At 45.4% G+C, this 22,062-nt stretch overlaps 1 protein-coding gene and 1 pseudogene across 1 annotated transcript in view; one reads left to right on the top strand and one right to left on the bottom strand.

The window, feature by feature from the left end:
- CELF2 (CUGBP Elav-like family member 2) overlaps positions 1 to 22,062 on the top strand; it is a 503,139-nt gene that overhangs the window by 43,691 nt on the left and 437,386 nt on the right. The gene's annotated exons all lie outside the window — the stretch shown is intronic.
- On the bottom strand, positions 7,236 to 7,355 carry LOC136658209 (5S ribosomal RNA; annotated as a pseudogene).

Consider the following 22,062-nt stretch of genomic DNA (forward strand, 5'->3'; position numbering starts at 1 on the left):
CACAGGACCAATGGTTTGATTCTGCTCAGCTCTGAGCCTGCTGATGATCTGGCAGAGTCCCTCACAATGCAGATGTCATCATTGCATATAAACCTTGCACTCCTATAACTTTTGGGCAGCTCTCTTTAAATTGTAGGTTCAATAAACTTTTTATAGATCCATGGTGGAAGAGCTGCAGTTGGCTTATCCAGACAAAGTGTTTAAGAAGTACAGGTGCAATTGGAATGGAATCTTGGCTCTTACAAGCTCAAAAATGCTTTCCAAGGTTAATATGCAGAAATAATTTTGAAATGGAGCTTGTTTGAAATTCCAAATATAAGCTCTGAATGTTTGCCCACAAAACGTTAGTATGTTACTAAGTCCTATATATTTTTTTCCATATATAATCTGGGTCTACAATATCTGAGTTCAACATTCTGGAAAGAGAACAGGTAGATGTTTAAAATATGGAGGTGCTGTATACTCAAAGCTGAGAGCGCCTCTTCTAGAAAGGGGTGTGTTTCTTTTTTTAAGTATTAAAAAATTGAAGCATGTATGTTTTCCCCACTTTTTGTACAAAAAAATTAAATTTTCTGATCAATTGTGAGGAATGCATAGTTTGGCTCTAATGAAAGTTTCTGAAGAAAGTGTCTGATGTATCTGTGATCCTAAGCAGCCATTTAAGGTGGGGAATTGTGTCCAATGTGTGAAACATCTCTCTCTCTCTCTCTCTCTCTCTCTCTCTCTCTCTCTCTCATATTTTCGTATGCTTCCTCCCAAGTTCACAATTCTGTGATGGTATGAAGGCCTATGGAGGCATAACTATTTTAATGAAACAAAATAAAATCGCTTGGATACAGTGATGTGTGTGCGTTCAGAAATATGTAGCTATCTTCAGAAAATCAAGGTTTTCCAAATGTGTTTTGACAGACTTCTGGACCAATCTCATCCTTCCCCCACTCCCGACTGGTGCAGCCATGACTAAAAGGCATGTGTTGTTTCCAGTGGGGGAATTTAATTCCCCTTTCCCCTCCATAAGCCTCCCAACCTGCAATAAATCATGTAAGAAACGCCCAGCTGAATCAGGCCAAAAGCTGGTTTTGGAAGCTGTGCCCCAGAATTCTGACTGCAAACCAAAAGTAGACTCTGAGTGCAGATCAGAGCTCACTGCAGCAGAGGGGAGACTCGCAGAGAGGGCTGCGAGCCTCCAGGACCCTCTGGGAGACTGTACAGTCCCCCAGGTGTGTTTAAATGCTTCTGGGTACCTGCAGTGCCACAATCACTGTGATGCTATCGGGATATCCCCTGCCATCCCAGTCCCCGACCCCCCAAGCACTTACCCTGGTTCTCAGACTCCCGCAGAGTTTGATAACCACTGCATGAGTCTATATGTGAAGTTTTGGTTTCTTGCCCCAATGTGCATGACTTTACACTTACATTGAAACACATCTGCCTTGTTGCAGCCCATTCTCCCAGTTTGGAGAGATCCTTCTGGAGCTCTTCACAATCCCTTCTGGTTTTTACCACTTGGAAAAGTTTAGTGTAATCAGCAAAATTGGCCACCTCACTGCTTACCCCTGTCTCCAGGTCATTTATGAATAGGTTGAAAAGCACCATTCCTGGACAGATCCTTGGGGCACACAGTTTTTTACCTCTCTCCACTGTGAAAACTGCCCATTGATACCCACTCTCTGTTTCTTAGTCTTCAGCCAGTTCCTAATCCAAGAGAGGACCTGCCCTTCTATACACTGATTGTGGAGTCCTCAGCAGCCTTCAGTGAGGGACTGTGTCAAACACCTTCTGAAAATCCAGATATATAATATCCACAGATTATCCCGCATCCGCATGCCTGTTGACCTTTTCAAAGAATTCTAAAATGTTTGTCAGGCACGTCTTGCTATTAGAGAAGCCATGCTGGGTCTCCTTCAGCAAGGCTTGTTCGTCTATGTGTTTTAAGATTTTATCTTTGTTGAGGCATTCCACCATCTTACCTGGAACAGACATTAGGCTGTAATTGGCCTATAATTACCTGGGTCCCCTCTCCTTCCCTTTTTAAAGATTGGTGTGACATTTGCTATCCTCCAATCTTCTGGCACTGTGGCCCAAGTTGCATATTTTAGTCAGGAGATCAGCAACTTCATTCTTTAGTAACTCTTGGGTGGATGCAAACTGGGCCTGGTGGCTTATTGATCTCTAATTTGTTTATTAGGGCTGAAAGGTCTTCTCTTTTAACCTCTATGTGACTTAATTCCTTAGTCAGGAGGGGCCGTTCAGCCAGTGCTATCTGCCCGAGGTCGTCTGCTGTGAAGACCGATGCAAACAATTCATTTAATTTCTCTGTCATCTCCAAGTCTTCTTTTATCTCCCCTTTCCCCTCCCTCACAATCGAGAGGGCCAACTGCTTCTCTGGCAGGTTTCCTTCTTCTAACACATTTGGAAAAGCTTTTGTTATTCCACTTAGTATTGTTGGCTATATGCTCCTCAAGAAATCTTTCTTGGCCTCCCGTATCACCTTCTTACATTTCTTTTGCCACAGTTTGTTCCTTTTAATTCTCCTCATTAGGTGAAGATTTCAATTTACGGAAGGAAGCTTTCTTGCCCTTTACAGCCTCTCTACCTTGGCTTGTTAGCATGCAAGAACCTTCCTGTACTTAGTTGAGTCCTCCTTCCTTTGCAGTATACACGTCCACTGGATTCCATTACCATTATTTTAAACAGCCTTCGTGCATTCTGGAGAGATTTCTTTCTCTCTTTCTACCTTCCCTTTCAACTTCTTTCTAACTAGTCTCCTCATTTAGGGGAAGTTCGCCCTTTGGGTTTTTGTGTCAGATCTGCTTGGTACTTTCACCCAACGTGCCTGGCAAAACAGATTGCAGCATGGTCACTGTTCCCCAATGGCTCAGTAACATTTACATCTCTAACCAAATCCTGAGTACCACACAATATTAAATCCAGAGTCACCTGTCCTCTGGTGGGCTCCATTGACTAGCTGTTCTAAGGCACAGTCATTTAGCAAGTCAAAAAATCCTGTCTGTTTCATGACCATAGCATGAATTGACCCAGTCTGTAGGAATCCCAGTCCCATGATAACAATTCTGTCTCTCCTCGACACTTCCCTGATCAGTTTCCTCATTTCAAGGTCCCCTTCAGGTTTTCAGTCTGGAGGACAATAGCATGCCACCAGTATTACATCTCTCATTGAGCCTAGTAACTTAACCCACAGTGATTCTATGGTGGAGTCAGATCCACCTTCAATCTCTACTTTGCTGGATTCTACCCTTTCTTTAACACAGATGGCCACCCCATGTCCAACACTGTCCCCATGTCCAACCCCATGTCCAACCCCTCTCGCTGTTCCTGCTATAGAGTTTATAGACTGGGATTGTGGTACCCCACTGATTCTCCTCATTCCACCAGGTTTCTGTTCTACTCACTATATCAATGTTTTCCGTAGCCACCAATCACTCCAGGTCTCTCCTCTTTGCTTGGAGACTTCGCATATTTGCATAAAAGTACTTGTATATAGAGTCCGCCAAGGTGGGCTCCTTGTTTGCTCCTTCATCCCTGCAGTCTTTCATTCTGCTGGACCAGCTGTCACATCCCATCACACTTCCACTTCCAATTCCCCCTCTTTCGCTACCTTGTTGTTCTCTAACCTCTCCACCCTCACCCCATTGGATGCCCTTCGACTCCTGTCGGCTTTCCCCCCAGGTTTTAATTTAAAAGGTGCTCTGCCACCTTCTTAATGTAGTGCACCAGCAGTCTGTTTCCATTTTGGTTCAAGTGAAGCCCAACCCTCTTGCCTGCCTTTGCTTTTCCAGGTCAGCAACCAAGGCTTCAAGGGAGCAGACCAGTTCCCTGAAACTCCGTGCACTGAGGAGACATCTATGATTTATGCACCAGAAGCATATAATCATTTATGTGACACTCAGTGCAATACACTGGAGAGCCCCCACCCTGCTGCTGGCTATCTGACTGCATTGTTTTGTGTTTTTGTTTAGGGATTTAATAAAGGTACACTGGTTTGCTGCCCTTCTTCTCTAGGAATTTGAAGGGCAGTGTTTGAAGCCCTGACTTCCTCACCCTGCTGCTGAACTCGCACAGATGTTTAACTTGCTCACTCAGAGTGAGTTACCTTAGCGCTCTGTCCTAGGAGGCACTTCATCCAAGAAGGCCACTGGCTGCTTCATGCAGGCCGCTTCATGCAGAGGCTCAGTGGAAGCTAGCTTTATGCTATTAGCTAGTTCCTCCCCGCCCCCTTCTGGTTTATTGAAAAGGGGCTGGTCTTCACAGGTGAGATTAGCAAAGAACAGGAGACAGTAGGTGGCTGATTACAGCCCTGGGAACTGCAAAGACCAGAAGACAATAGAAGGTGATTACAGCCCTGGGAGCTTCAGAAGCCTGCTGATGGGCTTACCCAATAAGCAAACTCCTTAATGGGGTACCTGAATTTTGCAAACTCCTGAAAGGTTCCTTGACTATGCTAAATCTGCTGGCTGGAAAAATGCCCTTCCTAGATTCTTGTCCTCTTAATTCAGCTCTCTTTGGCAGGACTGTATTTAACTCCAAACTGGTCTTAACTTTGAATTGAAACTGAACTGTACCCCTGCTAACTGGGTAAGAGGCACTTTTTCAAGTGGGTGCTCCTCTTTCCTTTAGCAGGGGGAGAGTAACTGGCCATCCTCCCCCTAGCAGTGTCTTTTCTAGTGCCTGTCTGCCGGTGTTCTTTTGTACCTTTTTAGGTTGTGAGCCCTTTTGGGACAGGAAACCATTAGTTATTTGATTTTCTCTGTAAGCCGCTTTGTGAACTTTTTGTTGAAAAGTGGTATATAAATACTGTTAATTAATTAACTGGTTTTAGAGTTTTTGAAGTTGGCAGGACTTACACACTAAGGTTTAGGTCCTGTTTGCTTAGAACACTAAAGCAGGGCTTTTCAAACTAGGGTGTTGCAACGCCCCAGCCTGAGGGCCCTGGCCTCTGCTCCCTTATGGGGCAGCCTTTTAAAAGTGGAAGCACAGCAATCACGCTCAACTTCTGGTCTTGTGGAGGTGGAGCACGGTTGCTGCGCTTTCACTTTTTAAGCTGCGTGAAGCCCTGCAGATGCCTGTGCAGGGCTCCCTGCACCCCCAGGATGCTGTTGCAGGGACCAGTGAATACATCCCAGTCCCTGCAGCCCCTTTAGCACGGTCCCCTTAGCCCCCTTCCTCTCCTTGCACAGACGCTTAACGTGCTCTGTCTTATCTTCGCACTTTGACCCCGGAGGCAGTTTGTCCAAGGAGGCCACACGCCACTCTGTGCAGAGGACCTGCTTGGACCTGCACTAGCTCTTTAGCTGAAAGGAGAGAAAGGGGGCGGGGGAGCTGCTGCTGCAGGGGATAGGATCCTGCTTGTGTTGTTGCAACTGAATCAGCTCCCTCCCACAGCCTCCTCACCTCCCCCTGCTAGCTTACATGCTCTGGGGGGTGGCCAGCAGTACGGTAATGCACTACTCAGTGCGCTGCCAGAGCAAGCTTTACAGCAGCCAGGGCTGATGGAAGCTAGTTCCTCCAGCAGAGCAGCCCAGTTGGGCTATATGAATCCCTCAACTGTAGTCTACCTATCATGCTCCCTTTCTTACTACTGCCTTGCTGCATGCAGAAAACTTCTGATCTCCAGGTAGGCATACCAAAGATTATGGTTGTCCACTGGCTTTATGCTAGGCATTTTCAAAGTCCAGTAGCTGGCTGTGACTATACTTCCCATGCAAAACAAACACCTCAGTCAATGATGTCAGAACTTGATGTAATGCTCCACACAAGACAGACATTAAAAAACTGCAGTGTTTCTTTATGCAGCATTTAGGTACAGTGACCTGTGCAGGTCTCTTCGTGCCCACCACCAAGAACCAGCAACAAAGTGGAGTGGGAAATGGGTTAGGATGTCATTTTATATGGGCAACGCTTTCTAGGCACAATGGAGAGTTTGACACAGGGGTTGTCAGTGGTGCCCCCATGTCGCATGTTGTGACTCATCATGTTTGTGTTAGTATCAGTTTACGGAGCCAACAGAATCAAGTGATTGGACCCAGGGTAAATTTTTGAGGAATTCCAGTTGTTAGGTTTGGATATTTAAGTATTCCCACATTAGGAATTCAGAACCTTCCTGCACACAGACAACTAGGCGTGCCCTAGCCTTTTTCCTGACTTGCAATCCATCAACCAGCATCCATTATGTTCTCCTGGAATGGCCTGTCCCACTAAGCTGAACAAGGGTCATCTTTCTTTATGCCTTCGTGCTTCTAGGCTACCCTCTCTACTTCATTTATATTCTGCACAAACACAGGAAACAGTTAAAAAGAACAACAAATAAACCACAAGCAGCCTTGCCATTCACTGTGCTGCAGAGGCTTCACACAGTGTTCACCTGGCCTGGTCCACTGGGATGTCAGTAAGCAGGGCTGCACTTTCCAGTTGTCTTGCAGTTCAAGGTAAACTTTTGGTCCCAGTTTTGGTTTTGTGCATGTTTAACCTTCATCTGAACCAGATGACACTTTGATGTAGTTGATGAGCAACAAAAGAGGAGAGGAGAAAAGAAGTTGTCTGTTGGCAGGAATTCAAAGGTAAATGCTGTTATCCAAAATAGAAGTGGACATGTCCCATGGGAAACTCTGTGTGTGTGTGTGTGTGTGTGTGTGTGTGTGTGTGTGTGAGAGAGAGAGAGAGAGAGAGAGAGAGATTCCTCATAAATATATTTAAAAAACAAAAAGAAGAGCACTGTTAACAATACAATCCTATACCTATTTACTAGATGCATCCCACTTTGTTTAAAGTATCCCTAGGTACTGTAAATTTGTCCAGGATTGCAGCCTAAGCATGTAAAAAGCGACTTATCACAGGGATCCAGGTTTGGGTGTGGTGTCAAAAGGACAATTTGTGGGGAAGGGTGCTTAACCCCTGGAGCTATCTTTGCATGAATTTAAAATGCAGTTTGCAAGGCTACAACAATAAAACAATCAAAATAATAGATACCACCAGTAAACCAAGAAGTGAGTGCACAGCACAAAATTCATATAGAGGAGGGCAAAAGAAATTTGAATATGCTGCAAGGCTAGGAAAGTATGACCCATGATGCAACACAAAATGTAGGATTCACTTCCACAAAGGTGGTATTCATGGAATGAATGACTGATATTTGTCCACCATAAATAGTTGGCCACATTGATCAGAATTCAACCCTAAATGGTTGGCAACCTTCAGTCTCGAAAGACTATGGTATAAGCCTACAGCACCCAGTATTCCCAAGCGGTCTCCCATCCAAGTACTAACCAGGCCTGACCCTGATTAGCTTCCGAGATCAGACGAGATCAGGCACGTGCAGGGTAACAGTTGCTAAAAATTGCTGGATACTTATGTACTTGTTGCTCTTCTGCTCTGATCTGCATTTGCTCTTCTCTTTGTGCAAGTGTACTCCTTGTTGGAATCTTTTTCCTCTTTTCTCATCTCAATCTTTATCTAGCAGCAGGTGATTGACAGGATGTGTGTGGGCTGGAAATTGCACACAATACCATCCCAAACTGCTCTCTTTGTCTTCATCCTCCTGGTAGAGGTGGAGGTGGAGTCATCACATCTTGTTTTGACTGATTTCAGTTCATGGAGTTGGGGGAAGAGGGGAAAGAATTCTAGGGCAAAGAATTACCTGAAAGCACTTTTGTATAACCGAATACTAATTAGTCAATGATGGGACCTAATTAAGATTCGGCTCCAGAAACGCTAGATATGTTAAGTGCATGCTTAAGTACTCTTGATCTGGAGTTCATGTTCTGTTCCAAAACGAATTCTGAAGTATTTCTCACCCCCCCCCCGCAACTTTTAGTTAGATATGCAGCACTGATCACCAATGCAGCTATAATGCACATCTGTTTGTCCAACCCAGAGTTTTAATGCTTCTTAAGAGGGCTAGGAGTCTTTTTTTTAATCTGCTATGTTGATATCTTGCTTTTCATTATTTGTTAAACTGCCCTGGTACCTGTATTGCCTCAATCACAATTTACTGTTGCTTCTCTGAAAGGGAAGCCTCTGCAATTCATTCTTTTCTCCCTGTAGGAGGTTGCAGAGCTCTGGACCTCTTCTCATCCTTCTAGTTCACAAATTTAATAACCAGCTAAAACAGCCTTGCAAATGTATCAACTGTTATGAGACATCTCTCCCCCCCCCCCCAACTAGCTGGCAGCATTGGAAGCTGCTGAGGTGGTTTGTGAGGTAAAACCACCATTGGCCATTGTGAGGCAATCAAGGAGGAAGTGGAATTCCTGCCCTTACCCTTGAGCGCTAGGGACAGCAGAGGCAACAGTTTGTACAATTGTACAATTTCTGAATAGATTCATCCCTGATGACATCAGCTGCTTGCATCAGTGCAACTCTGTAGTCTGAGTGTGCTTGAGTTATGCTGGCTACAGCACTACCTGCATCTACTGCTACTCCTTGGTGACCAGTAGCAAGGGTCAAATTCCCCTTTTACCTCAGTTGCAACATAGCAGCCAGTAGCAGGAGAGAGTTCAAAGGTGGGGTGTCAGACAAAAGAAAATATTTCTTTACCCAATGTGTAATTATCTGGGGAACACCTTGCCACAGGATGTTGTGAAGGCAACTGATTTAGATGCCTTTAAAAGGAGAATTGACATATTTAAGGAGGAAAAGTCTATCACAGGATACAAGCAATGATTACTGTAGGTTACTTTTAAAACCTGGAGGTTACATATCTCTGAATGCTGTGTGCAAGGGTATGGAAACAGGATATGTCTTAAGTGTTCTCTGAGCCACCTGGTGGGATACTGTGAGATACAGAAAGCAGGACTAGATGGGCCCCAGGCCTGATCCAACAGGGCTTTTCTCTTGTTCTTAGCAGTTTAATCTAACTGCTTCATTGGCCACTGCCATTGGCCCAGCCTGCTTGCTCACAGGGCCTGGGCTAGTCACACAGCCAAGATAGCCACATTTTTTTGAAATTACGTACTTTGAAGTTTACAAAGCCTTCCTTGCCTGCAAGTGAGATTTTCCTTGACAGATGTAACTAGGCAAGTGATTCTTTAAAGAGGAAAAAGCTATTAACGGCTTTAAAATGTTCAGTCTTGGTTATACACTACGCCATAGAGTGGACAGTTTTTATGGAGTATCCTGTTCTTGCCCAGAAGCGTGTCTTGTCACATGCACCCAATTTTTAATTTTGATTGCAGATGTTTTGGTATTTGGTGGCCAGACTGGAATCTTAAATTGCTGCATCTTTGTCAGCTTCCAACCTTTGAACAAAGCTAGTCCTCCAGATCTTCAAAATGCCATATGGACATATAGGTAGCAGACAAAGGTAACAGCTGTGGTTCAAAGTAAAGAATACTATTACAACTATCGGAGAATACCAATGTACCATTGCTTTCTTGGAATATGTAGACTTTCCTTTTTAAGGTTTCTTGCCAACTATTGACCAAGTTTTACCCTATTTAGCTTATGAGATCTGACGATCCCATAGCCTGAGGCTTTATGGTTGCTGTAAAGAGCTCCATATATGCAAAGAGGACAGATTGGGGTCATGTTGATGAGATTAAAACTGACTTGCATTTCCAGAAACTCAAAGGTCAAGTTCTAATGATCTATACAAGTAGTACTATGTCTTGTGTATATGGTTCTGTCATCTTTTGAGATTTACAGAACTTAGTTGGCTTGCAAACTTAATGTAGGGTATGTTGCCTGCCATGGCAGTGTGTGCTATCCACCCTGTCGTTTTATGAACTCTTGTAGACTACTTGTTTTGGGGATAGCCCCCTACTCTTTCTACTAGCAGTCTATACTTGAGAACTATTTTAATATGTGTAATGTGGTAGTCTTTTTCATGATTGATGTAGCTTTGAAATACTTTGTGGTAAATGAGAAGACAAATTTACAGCACAATCCTAAGTTGTAATGGAACAGGCGGGCCTGTGCTGTATCCAGTGCAAGTTTGGGGCTGGCTGCAGGCCAGCCAAAGGCAAGGGGAAATATTTCCCCTTACCCCAGGTAGCACTGCAGCAGCCCCAATGGGGCTACTAAGATACATGCCACCTAAATCCATGGCACAAATCTGAGGAACCTGAGCTGCCCAAGAACAGAGTTAGGATCTGGTATGTGCCAGATCTTGGCCCCGCCTCCTGCTCCCTGCCCACCAGCTGCCCACCTTCTCCCTGCCCCGAAATGCCTTCTCCTCACGTCCTCCCCAAGACCCTTGCCCCAGTCGGTGCAAACTCACCCTCCCGGGGCCCGCATTGGCATAGGGCGGCCAGCGCATGTCCTTGCATCATCCTCCCTGACACGAATGGAGGCACAAACATGGCACATTTGTGACCCTCCTGGGCCAGCACAAGGGACTTATGAAGGGTGCTTCATGATTGCACCCTCAGTTCCCTAAACTCTGACCAGCTTGTCCTTATTCTCAAGCAAGATTTTTGAGCTAATCTTGAGCTAATTTTGAGTTAATTTTTGAGCTAATTCTCCTAGCGGATAAAGTAGAACTTTAAATAAAAGTTGCTCCACACCAAGATTTGGACCAACATTTTTAGAAGCACAGCTGCAGTGATGTAGTGGTACATTGTGAATGCAGGAGCTCATCTTGATTCTGCTATAGCCATTCTAAGACTATACAACAGCAACAAGAACAAATATAATTAAATGTTTAATCTTGTCCTAGTTTTAAGATCAAGATGTCAGTGCAGTTTTGCAAGACCTGGTTTTGTTCCAGCACAAAAGTCTCAATCACGTAGTGCAACTGAGCAAGTAATATGCTTTGCTGTTCTCCAGGGAGGGTGAGACTGTTCTTGACACACAGCCCCTTTTTGATGGCAGATCATAGGAAGCATTTCTTTGCTAGGAGCAATGCTGTTACAGTTGTTGCTATCAGTGTTATCCACCAATAAGTAACCAATGCCGTTCTATTCAGCTTAAAGTGTGTTTTAGCAATGTTACTTAACAGGAGTCTGATAACTCTATTCACAAAGGCTGAAATCTTGTGCACCTTTGACTAGGAGTGAGCCCCGCAGGAAATGGTAATACTGACTTCTGAGCAGGCATACATATAATTGTAGTATAGTAAAGACTGGTATGCATCAATTATGGGGTGTGGATGAAATTGAATTTGAAGGAAAAGGTGTATTCCTAAACTAACAGCCAAACGAACTGACAGCCTAACTAAACTTCCCACACAGCAATGTAGCAGTGCCAGCATGGGATCCTCTGCATCCCGCAGGGAATTTCAGCTGCTGGAGATCTCCTCTGGGTAAGGGGACATTTGTTCCCTTGCCCCAGCAGCCTCAGTGGGTCAGCTTGGACTTGCACCAGCAATATTACCATGCAAGTCCAAGTTGACCTGTGCAGGCAGATGAGGGCTGGGAAGGGCAGTAGAATATAGCGTGCACTGGTGCCACGGATCCTGTCCCCTTCTGGGCCAATTCAACCACCTCCCGGACCTCCCCTGCTCCTATGCTGGACTTATCTGTTCCTGTGAGCTTCCCAACTACCACTGATGACAGTGAGAAGACTCTGGCCTTTCTGCAGGCACACGTAGGCCTTGCACTGTAGAAGTGCTTCCATTTTGTCATACCTCTCCACCCCTTTTTTTTCTCTCCATGAAAGATTCTGCTTGCCAGGTTGTCCCTGCACACCAAATCCCTCTTTACTATCCACACAGCCCAACAGGTTCAAAGCCTCCAGAGGCCCCCCCCCCAAAAAAAAGTCTTTGAGCCCACTCCCCTTACAAGGTGCTTCAATGCAACCTCAAAATATTCCTGTCTTCTGCAGAGAACACCATGACACCGATGATTCACTCTCCAATTTATTGATTTTATTTTTGGGCTAGTCTCTGACTATAATAAAGTTTTATCTTCTATTTTTTAATCAGTCCCCAATTCCCTGCCACCCAACTTTTAATGGAGCTGGGAGGGCCACATAGGAACCAGTGTTGTGCTGTGCAAGGGGCTGGGTGGCGTGGGCCACAGCAGCCTCCCAATCCTGCTTACTTATCTGCTGGGAGAAGTGCTACCAGAAGTGAAACTGAAAGAGTTGCAGATGGCTTCACCTTTGTTCCTCCCCTCATGGCCTCTATTCATTCCTCCATTGATGACATAATGAAGGCATTTTGTCCACCACCTTGTCCTCTTGGTGTGCTTCGTGCTGCTGGTTGGAAGAAGCACACTGAAGGTGGTTGCCAGAGTGCACCATCCTACTGGTGACTCCTCTACGTGCTGGTTTGAGGCTCTGTCCACTGCTTCCTTCCTCTGATCAGTAGCTGCAAGGGGAAATACAGAGATCCCTTTTACCTGAGTACTTCATCTGTATTCTGACTGAATCAGAGATGATGGAGCAGAATTCTTTTGAAGGCCAGCAGGACTACAGTACCAGGTATCTGTCTGATAGCCCAAACTTTACTAACTTGCTAGCACCAATGTAGCCACAACACAGCCCCAAGGTAAGGGAGCAAACATTCCCTTACCTTAAGGAGGGGAGGTCTCTGTGACTGCCTCTCCTTCCACAGAATGCACTCCATTGGCATGACTACATCAGTGTTGGAAAGTTGGTTAGAATGTGGTTGTGGCAAAAGAATTTTGTTGTGGCAAAAATCAACCAACAAAGAATCTAACAATCGTATTGTTGCATAAGCTTTCATGGATGACTGAGCACTTCAGACCCCTTTGGAAATTATAAGGCAACCCTTAATTCATACCACAAGTGGGACATATTCAGATTTCCTTTGGCTCCAAGCCCAAGGCTCTGCTTACTGGACTCCTTGATCTCCACTTGAATGGAAGCTCCACTGTTGTAAACACTTTGTTTTTCAATTCCATGGCAGCTGCTGGGCATGTGATCGACAGTTTTCAGTCTTATTAAACATTTTATTACATATCCTTAGGAGAATTGATGCTAGGAAAATGAATATTGGTCAATTCTTCTTCTAACTTTGATAGCAGAAAAAAAAACCATGTATGTTTATATCGCACCCATCTACTAAAGAAATATTTTTTCTTTTATTTATTTTTAATTAACACACACAGACATACAAACATTTAACATACATTTAGGAGTGCTAAATACCATTACTCATTAATCATACTATATCTCCTAATCTACTACTCATCTACTTCTGCCTCTTATTAGTTTATCTATTTATTTATATAATATATACTAAATTTTCCCTAATGCCCTGTGCTATATTTTCTAAATTTTCACTTTCTATCAAACATCAATTACTCATTAATATTAAAACAAAATAATCTAATTACCAAAGTATAACAACATATAAAACAATTCTTCCATCTCCTTCTAACTTTTCTACTCATTTATATATTTCTTACATCAAATATAATAGATTTTTCCTAATTCCCTATATCTTTTCTAAATATTCACTTTTTATCATCTCAACTAGTGCAATTACTCATTAATATCAAATAATGATAATCTGATTTCCAAATTATAATAAAACCAACAATCTCTTATAATATGTTCTTTACCATTCTCCAGTCTAATTCTCCAATCTGATTACATTTTTTTCCTTTAACATAACCACCTATAAAACAATTCATCCACATGCTAACATTTCCAGCTATTTTTTCTAATTCATTCTAATTCGTATATACCAATTTCGTATATATTTTTAAGTAAATTTAAACCAGTTATTAACTACCGTATTTTTCGCTCCATAAGACGCACTTTCCCCCCCAAAAAATGGGGGGGAAAGTGTGTGCGTCTTATGGAGCGAATACTGGGGGCAAGGTCTGCACCGGGGGCAAGGTCCTCATTTGCACAGGCGCCACAGGGGGAGGGCAGGCGGAGAACAAAGGGGGCAAGGTCCGCACCGGGGGCAAGGTCCTCATTTGCGCAGGCGCCACAGGGGGAGGGCAGGCGGAGAACAAAGGGGGCAAGGTCCGCACCGGGGGCAAGGTCCTCATTTGCGCAGGCGCCACAGGGGGAGGGCAGGCGGAGAACAAAGGGGGCAAGGTCCGCACTGGGGGCAAGGTCCTCATTTGCGCAGGCGCCACAGGGGGAGGGCAGGCGGAGAACAAAGGGGGCAAGGTCCGCACTGGGGGCAAGGTCCTCATTTGCGCAGGCGCCACAGGGGGAGGGCAGGCGGAGAACAAAGGGGGCAAGGTCCGCACTGGGGGCAAGGTCCTCATTTGCGCAGGCGCCACAGGGGGAGGGCAGGCGGAGAACAAAGGGGGCAAGGTCCGCACCGGGGGCAAGGTCCTCATTTGCGCAGGCGCCACAGGGGGAGGGCAGGCGGAGAACAAAGGGGGCAAGGTCCGCACCGGGGGCAAGGTCCTCATTTGCGCAGGCGCCACAGGGGGAGGGCAGGTGGAGAACAAAGGGGGGCAAGGTCCGCACCGGGGGCAAGGTCCTCATTTGCGCAGGCACCACAGGGGGAGGGCAGGCGGAGAACAAAGGGGGCAAGGTCCGCACTGGGGGCAAGGTCCTCATTTGCGCAGGCGCCACAGGGGGAGGGCAGGCGGAGAACAAAGGGGGCAAGGTCCGCACTGGGGGTAAGGTCCTCATTTGCGCAGGCGCCACAGGGGGAGGGCAGGCGGAGAACAAAGGGGGCAAGGTCCGCACTGGGGGCAAGGTCCTCATTTGCGCAGGCGCCACAGGGGGAGGGCAGGCGGAGAACAAAGGGGGCAAGGTCCACACCGGGGGCAAGGTCCTCATTTGCGCAGGCGCCACAGGGGGAGGGCAGGCGGAGAACAAAGGGGGCAAGGTCCGCACCGGGGGCAAGGTCCTCATTTGCGCAGGCGCCACAGGGGGAGGGCAGGCGGAGAACAAAGGGGGGCAAGGTCCGCACCGGGGGCAAGGTCCTCATTTGCGCAGGCTCCACAGGGGGAGGGCAGGCGGAGAACAAAGGGGGCAAGGTCCGCACTGGGGGCAAGGTCCTCATTTGCGCAGGCGCCACAGGGGGAGGGCAGGCGGAGAACAAAGGGGGCAAGGTCCGCACCGGGGGCAAGGTCCTCATTTGCGCAGGTGCCACAGGGGGAGGGCAGGCGGAGAACAAAGGGGGGCAAGGTCCGCACCGGGGGCAAGGTCCTCATTTGCGCAGGCACCACAGGGGGAGGGCAGGCGGAGAACAAAGGGGGCAAGGTCCGCACTGGGGGCAAGGTCCTCATTTGCGCAGGCGCCACAGGGGGAGGGCAGGCGGAGAACAAAGGGGGCAAGGTCCGCACTGGGGGTAAGGTCCTCATTTGCGCAGGCGCCACAGGGGGAGGGCAGGCGGAGAACAAAGGGGGCAAGGTCCGCACTGGGGGCAAGGTCCTCATTTGCGCAGGCGCCACAGGGGGAGGGCAGGCGGAGAACAAAGGGGGCAAGGCCCGCACTGGGGGCAAGGTCCTCATTTGCGCAGGCGCCACAGGGGGAGGGCAGGCGGAGAACAAAGGGGGCAAGGTCCGCACCGGGGGCAAGGTCCTCATTTGCACAGACATCACAGGGGGAGGGCAGGCTTACTTTAAAAGTAAGTTTTCCTCCTCTAAAAACTAGGTGCGTCTTATGGTCAGGTGCGTCTTATGGAGCGAAAGATACGGTAAATAAAATCCTCCAATTTTCTTTAACCCTCAGGTTAACCCTCAGGTTTCTTTTTCTTTCTTTCCATTTTTTCTCCTGTAATATCTTTAATAATTTATCTCCATAACAGAATCCAATAAGCCTACACTTTCTTGTATAAGGTATGTTCATTCTTCCAATTAACTGGGATATGTTTTCTGCTTGTTCTAACAAATTTTGGATTTTGTTCGCCCAGGTTACTCTGTCCATCTTCTCTATTTCAATCTCCATCAGTGTCCCCTCTAGATCCTGTTGATTTTCCACTCTTCTAATTTCTGTATCCACTCTTCTGATGATGATTTCATCCCTCATCATCATCTTTTCTGCTTTCTCCTTCTGTTTATCTTCTGTTTTCTTCACATCTTCCAATTGCTCCTTGCACACATCTATCTGTTGAGAGAGAGTCTTTAAACTGGACTGAATCTGCAAGGACCAACTCAACTGCTGTGTTCTCATTGTGAGCAATTTTTCCAAATTTTTGAGGATCATTTGAGTCCAAATATCTGGAACAGGCTCCATCCTGCTACTTCTCTCTAATCCACAAGATGTCCACAGCGTATTATTCTCCTTACTTCCACCACATGTTTTTTCAGTCAGGCATCTTTTGAATTTTTCTTACAGATAACAGTGTGATTAATGGAGAAAAACAAAACGAAACAGTCTCAAGGAGACAAAACTCTTTCAAGTCTAATAAAAATTATGTCCACAAGTAATTCTGGATTTTAGTCCACACACCAAATTATATTTATAATTATAATCCAGGACCGATTTATTCCACTACAAAAACAGGTTTTTTAACCTGTTGTAAGCTGCCTTGAGTCCCTTCGGGGAGAAAGGCGGGGTAAAAATAAAGTTGTTATTACTACTACTACTACTACTACTACTACTACAACAACTACTACTACTACTACTACTACAAAGATAAAGAGCACTTTCAACATCCTTAAAAAGTTTCTCATTAATGCCTTCAGTGTATCCAGGGCTTTTAGCCAAATCAGACAATCAAAGCCAGGGACAATATTAACACATACTTATCTTAAATTTCCAATTTAAACTTTAAGCTTCATGTTTTCTCTTCCATATGGTATCTTAGCAAAGAGCCAGCAGCTTGATTGCAGACACTGCACCTCCCTCAATACTGTCCCTGACGATTAGGTTTCCGAGAAAAAAGCCCCCCCCCCCGTCCAAAGAAATATGTTGAAGGTCTTCTCCCCCCCTCCATGCTTCTCCTTTTATTTGGGAGAATAACAGTGAACAGTGAACTCATGCAGTTGGATGTATTGAAAGAAGCACAATCTCTACCTCACAAAGACTGGATTCTGCCAGGCATTTTAATGATAAGGCAGGCTGGCCAGGTTATAATTGCCTTTAATTTGCACTTCTAAAAGCTGCAATATTTACGTGCCTCAAGAGGCTCTCAGAAAGGTGTGAATTTCTTGTGCTCCCTTTTTGAAAAACATCAAGGAAATTACTTAGTCTCTGATATTTACAACAATGTCCTACTGGCTAAACAAGTGCATGAACACTAGTGGCAATCCTTTTTTTCCCCCCTTTAAAAATAAATTCATGGCATACAAATTATGCTGGAGACTTCATTGTTGGTAAACAGAATTGCATTGTTCAAAGATTGTCCAGGAAGAGCTTATGCGTTAAAGGAAAACAAGACTACTGTGCAAAATGGCAGCTGAGGTCCTTCTCCCACAGCATTCAATTCCATTTGCTCTGACATCGTTGCAGAGTGCATTTTGCTCCCCTGCTCCTGGCTGCTGCTAGCAGGGGCTGGGAAATGTATGTGGTGTTACAACTGTCTGGTTGTTCTCTTTAGGTGAATTATTCTTTAATGGCCCAAGATGGCTGGTCAGCTGGTTGGTTCATCAATGGGAGGTAGCTTCTTGATTCTGGCAGGTAGGGAAGGATATGGTCTTGGAGGGCTGTAGGTGCTTCAGACGCCCCTCAACATCTTCCCAAGGGATAGGATAAAGCAAATTGGGTTCTGTTACAGTATGTGCCCCATACAGTAAGGCAGTTTGGTGGCTGGATAAGGCAGGCCTACCAGACAGCAGATGTTTGTGCTAAATGTAAGCATACCTGTCAGACAATGGGGCAAGGGCCAATCAGGGCAAAGTGCTGAGTCATTGCACAGAACAAGGAGTGATGGCAAAAGCTGATGCAATCTCTGCCCAGGACAATGCAATGACATTCCTCAGCGATGAGGTCATGGTGTCCAACAAGCACACTCCACAAGTACAACAAGTGGGTTGTAGGAGTGAGTTGCTGCATAAATCTCTGCTGGACTGACACCTGATTGGCTGACTACTTAGACTGTTTGCTGGACTGCCTCTGATTGCCGATTTCTGAACCTGCCTTCTACTTGTAAATACTGCCTGTATTTACCAGACACTCTGGTGTGGGTACTTCCCTGGGTCTTGCCTCCTTTTTTGACATTCTCCCCTATGCTCTGAGCACCACACGCTGCGGCTGCAGGATTGCGCTTCTGCTATCTCTCTGTTTGGCCCATTAGCTCTAACAGGTTCCATCTTTGCTGAAGAAATACACTATGACTGGACATGCTGTGTGTGGTCATTTTATTACAGGCTTGCATTTTATTACAGGTTTGCACAGAATGCCAACACTCAGATTCTAACATGGGCCCAGGGTCCCTTAGTTCCTGTTGTTGGGGTCCTTCCTGAGCAGTTGTTCATACAGAGCTCTTACAGCTTGGGGGATAAGCGTCTACTTATACTTAACTACTAGAGCAGCCATTTTCAACCACTGTGCCATGGCACACTGGTGTGCCATGAGTAGTCCACAGGTGTGCCACAGGAATTTGGGAGAAGGTCATTTATTACTAGGGCCAAATGGGGGTGTGAGCCCCCCACTGGCAGCATGGTATGCCTTGTCAATTGCCAAAAACCTGATGGTGTGCCCTGACAATTTTCGTGCCTTGTCAGTATGCCATGAGCTGAAAAAGGTTGAAAATCACTGTACTAGAGAGTAATGGATGGGCCTAGCAGGGCATACCTTTCAAGGTAGAGCTTAAGTGCCCTGGGAGCTCCTAGGGCTGGTGGCTCCCCCACAGGGAGCCTGTGGTCAGGGCTTGTAGCCAGCAGGGTTTGGCTTGTTCCCCGTCTTCCCTAGCCATCAGTTTGTCCTTGGTTCTCTGTTCCTTCTGCCCTAGATCTCCTCCTCTTATGCCTCCCAGCCCCTTCAAGTCTCCTGTTGGTCAACTTCTCTCTTCCACTCTGTCTTAGCTGGTACCTCGCTGCCCTCAATTCCTTTTCCCTGGTCTTGCCTCCATTTTCCTGCTCATCCTCTCTTTTGCCACCTCTCACTCCATCCATTGTCCTTTTCTGAGCCTTCTTCCTCTCATGCTTTATCCATGTCTCCTTCTGCCATCTCTCCTGTTCGATCCCTGCTCGTTTTGAGGCCAGCCACCCTGGCTGGCTCCACCCTCTCCAATTAGTTGCCCTGGCCTGCTGCCTGCATTTTCTGGTGACTCTATGGCACTTGGCTATGACATCTCTTCTGGGCATTGTGGAATCGACAAGCTAACTGGAACAGCTTCACATAAATTGCAGGGCAGCACAGTTCAGTGAAGGATGTTGCAAGAACTTTGAAAATGAGCATACTAGAGGGGATTTATGGAGTGGGGTGATGTGCTCAGCATGACCAGAAAAGTGAATGCCACCCAACCTTCTGCTGATTAAAAAAATGAGTAAGGGAACTGAGATAAGCCACTGGAAGGATAGAGATGGACATAGTAGACTTCTCAGTGGAATGTTTGGAATGGGAAAATCTGTTTGGGGAAGTTCATGCATCCCACCTCAGCCAAGAGGACAGAGCAGCTACAAGGGGATGGTATATGTTTGCAAAGGAACAAAAGAAACCAGTTGTTTAAACATTTGGGGGGGGAGAGATGGGAGCTGAAATGCCTCGTAGGGTGGAGCTGCTCTCTCTAAGGATCTGACCTGAAGTAGTAGGCCTTCTCCTTCTACACTTATAGTGTAAGTCCTGCTTGCCTCCTCCTATGCTTCATGTGGAAATAAGGAAATATTACAGAGGCCATGTGTAGGAAATCTACCCCAAAATCATTATGAAAACCCGATAACTTCTCGTTGCTGAGGAAACTAGGGAATTCACAACAGCAATAATGTTCTGACTGCTAGCCAAGTTAAGCTAGACATTGCAAAGGGAAAGGGAAGTCAGGGACTTGGGACAGGGCTAATACTTTCAGCACTGCTGTGTGTTCTTTGTAATGTGTGGTTCTTCTGCCCTCTATCTCAAAAAGAGCGAATGAGGTGATGCCATCTCAAAACCCAGCTTACTGAAAAATTAATGCTATGAAATTTTATCAAATTCATGGAAACTGTCTAAAGATCTTAATTTACCTTTAAGGTTGCAGGAAATATGATTCTCCTGCTTAGATATATTGATCTTGCTGCTTCAATGCTGAAGAAAACCAATACTGAAAGCAGACAAATGTGAAAGAACATATGGTAGTGGTGTTGTGGCATAAGAAGATGGAGGTTAGAAAGTATTTGCTCAGGACTAACATCTGGATGTAGAAACCTCTTTTGCTTTTGAAGTACGAAGTATGTAAAGTGCTGTTTGCACTGGTAGCTCAGTTCTGCATTCAAAGATCACAACTTTTCAAACACGTCATCGTGCAAGGGATCATGTGTTAAACTGCACTGGTGCCTGATAGCTTTTATTTTAGTGAATGCAGAGAGCATGTATGTGCACATGGTACTGGGCTCTCGCCAGAAGAGTGCAGCTCCAGCTCCGGTCAGTAATATGGCAAAAACGGCTAATACCCATAGGCCAGCCACACTTCTGAGCAATCACCCCCCCCCCCCAAAAAAAAATCAGGCTGGTTCAGATGGAGCTTTGCCTGCTCCAAAATTCTTCTTTGTGACTGTACCTTGCTAGCAGAGTAAGTTTGACCTTGTGACAAAAGTCACTCCTAGGAATTTCCTGGCCCAAGAAAGCAAGTTGTTAACCATACAAAAGTTGGATCTTCTAGTTTGCTGTTCTCACCAACTCTGTGACCGGACTTGGTCAGAGGCATGGAAAAATTGACCTCCTATCCCACCCTCAGCTGGGTTTAAAGACAAAAGCAACTCCCACCAAGGACAAGGTCCCTTGCTGAGTTCACTCCACAAAGGATCCCATAGGATCCTATGGGTGAAAACCATAAAAACCTGAGTAACTAGCCCCTCATGTATTTTGTTCCTAACCTTCATCCTGCCTTGGTGTTGGCCTGTTGTGCATTTGGTGCTGGTGCTGCATGAGACTACCCCCATTCCAGTCACAATCCAAGAACCATCATGCCAAGCTGGCAGTCAGGATTGGATAACCCTTGTTTCCCTCTCCCCACTTATCTTATTTCCAGCCATCTCCCCACTTATCTCCCTGAGTGCAACAGAAGCCACTGTGCCAGCAACGGTTGGATAGCCAAGCATTGTGGGTCACCTCACCATGTCCCTTTTCTCTCTAGGAAAGCAGCTTCAGATCTCTTGCCCTGCTTCTCTTTCTTAACCTGACTCCTGTTTAGTTTTTAGGGCTAGCTTCAGTCAGGAGATTTGCCCAGTCTTGGCATCCTTGGCTCCTGCAATGCATCATACTCAATCCAACAGATTTAGACATTTGTGCAACTTTGCCCCTGCTCTACTAACCCCCTACTATCTTTCATTGTCTGTCTTTTGTGCAGTCAAATTGACATAATGCTTGGAGCTTGTGAATCTTCCTCTCTGTGAGTGCTATATGTGTGCGCGAAGATTTTTAAACTGTTTTAGGAAAGGCCCAGTCGTCCTAGTTGCTCAAATTCAGGCTGTAGTGTTGAAAGATAATAACAGTGGTGTTAAACTATCTTATCTACTAAGCTACTTCAGTAAGCTGTTTGAGCACATATCTCACCGAAGTCAAATCCTGAGCACCTTCTAAATATTAATTTTTTAAAAAATCTAAAATGATAGCTAGCCTAGGTTTAAATGTGTGAAAGTTATGTATAACTTGGAAGTTTGCTTTTAGAATCTTATAAATGAGGTGGCCTAATAAGTGTCACCTTTACTTGTTCCATGAAACTTTTTATCAGGAGTTACAATGGTAGTTAACTCATTAAAGTACAAACAACTTATTGTACCTTTTTGTATAACAGTTTAATAACAATAAAGCAATCTAACTGCATTGCACAAAACAGTGTGTGTGTACCTCTGTAAAATGAGAAAAAAATAGAAAATTCACTCTGTTCATTAAAACCTTCACTTGGACTTGAAATGTCTTTTAAAGTGACAGAACCTTCCATTTTGTTCAAGTTTCTTTGCAGATTTATGAGGTGGCAAAGGTTAATGATGGAAATTTTATAGTTGTTCTGTTGAAGGTGGATGGTGAAGTTGACAGATAAAATGAAAATGGTTCCTGGAGAAGCTAGAGTCAAACTAATTATTGGTGATGTTATAGGGATGTATAATTACATTCACCTTTTTAAAAACAGAATGTGGAAGGGAG

Source organism: Tiliqua scincoides, chromosome 7, assembly GCF_035046505.1.
Source record: "Tiliqua scincoides isolate rTilSci1 chromosome 7, rTilSci1.hap2, whole genome shotgun sequence".
NCBI classification, from domain to species: domain Eukaryota; kingdom Metazoa; phylum Chordata; class Lepidosauria; order Squamata; family Scincidae; genus Tiliqua; species Tiliqua scincoides.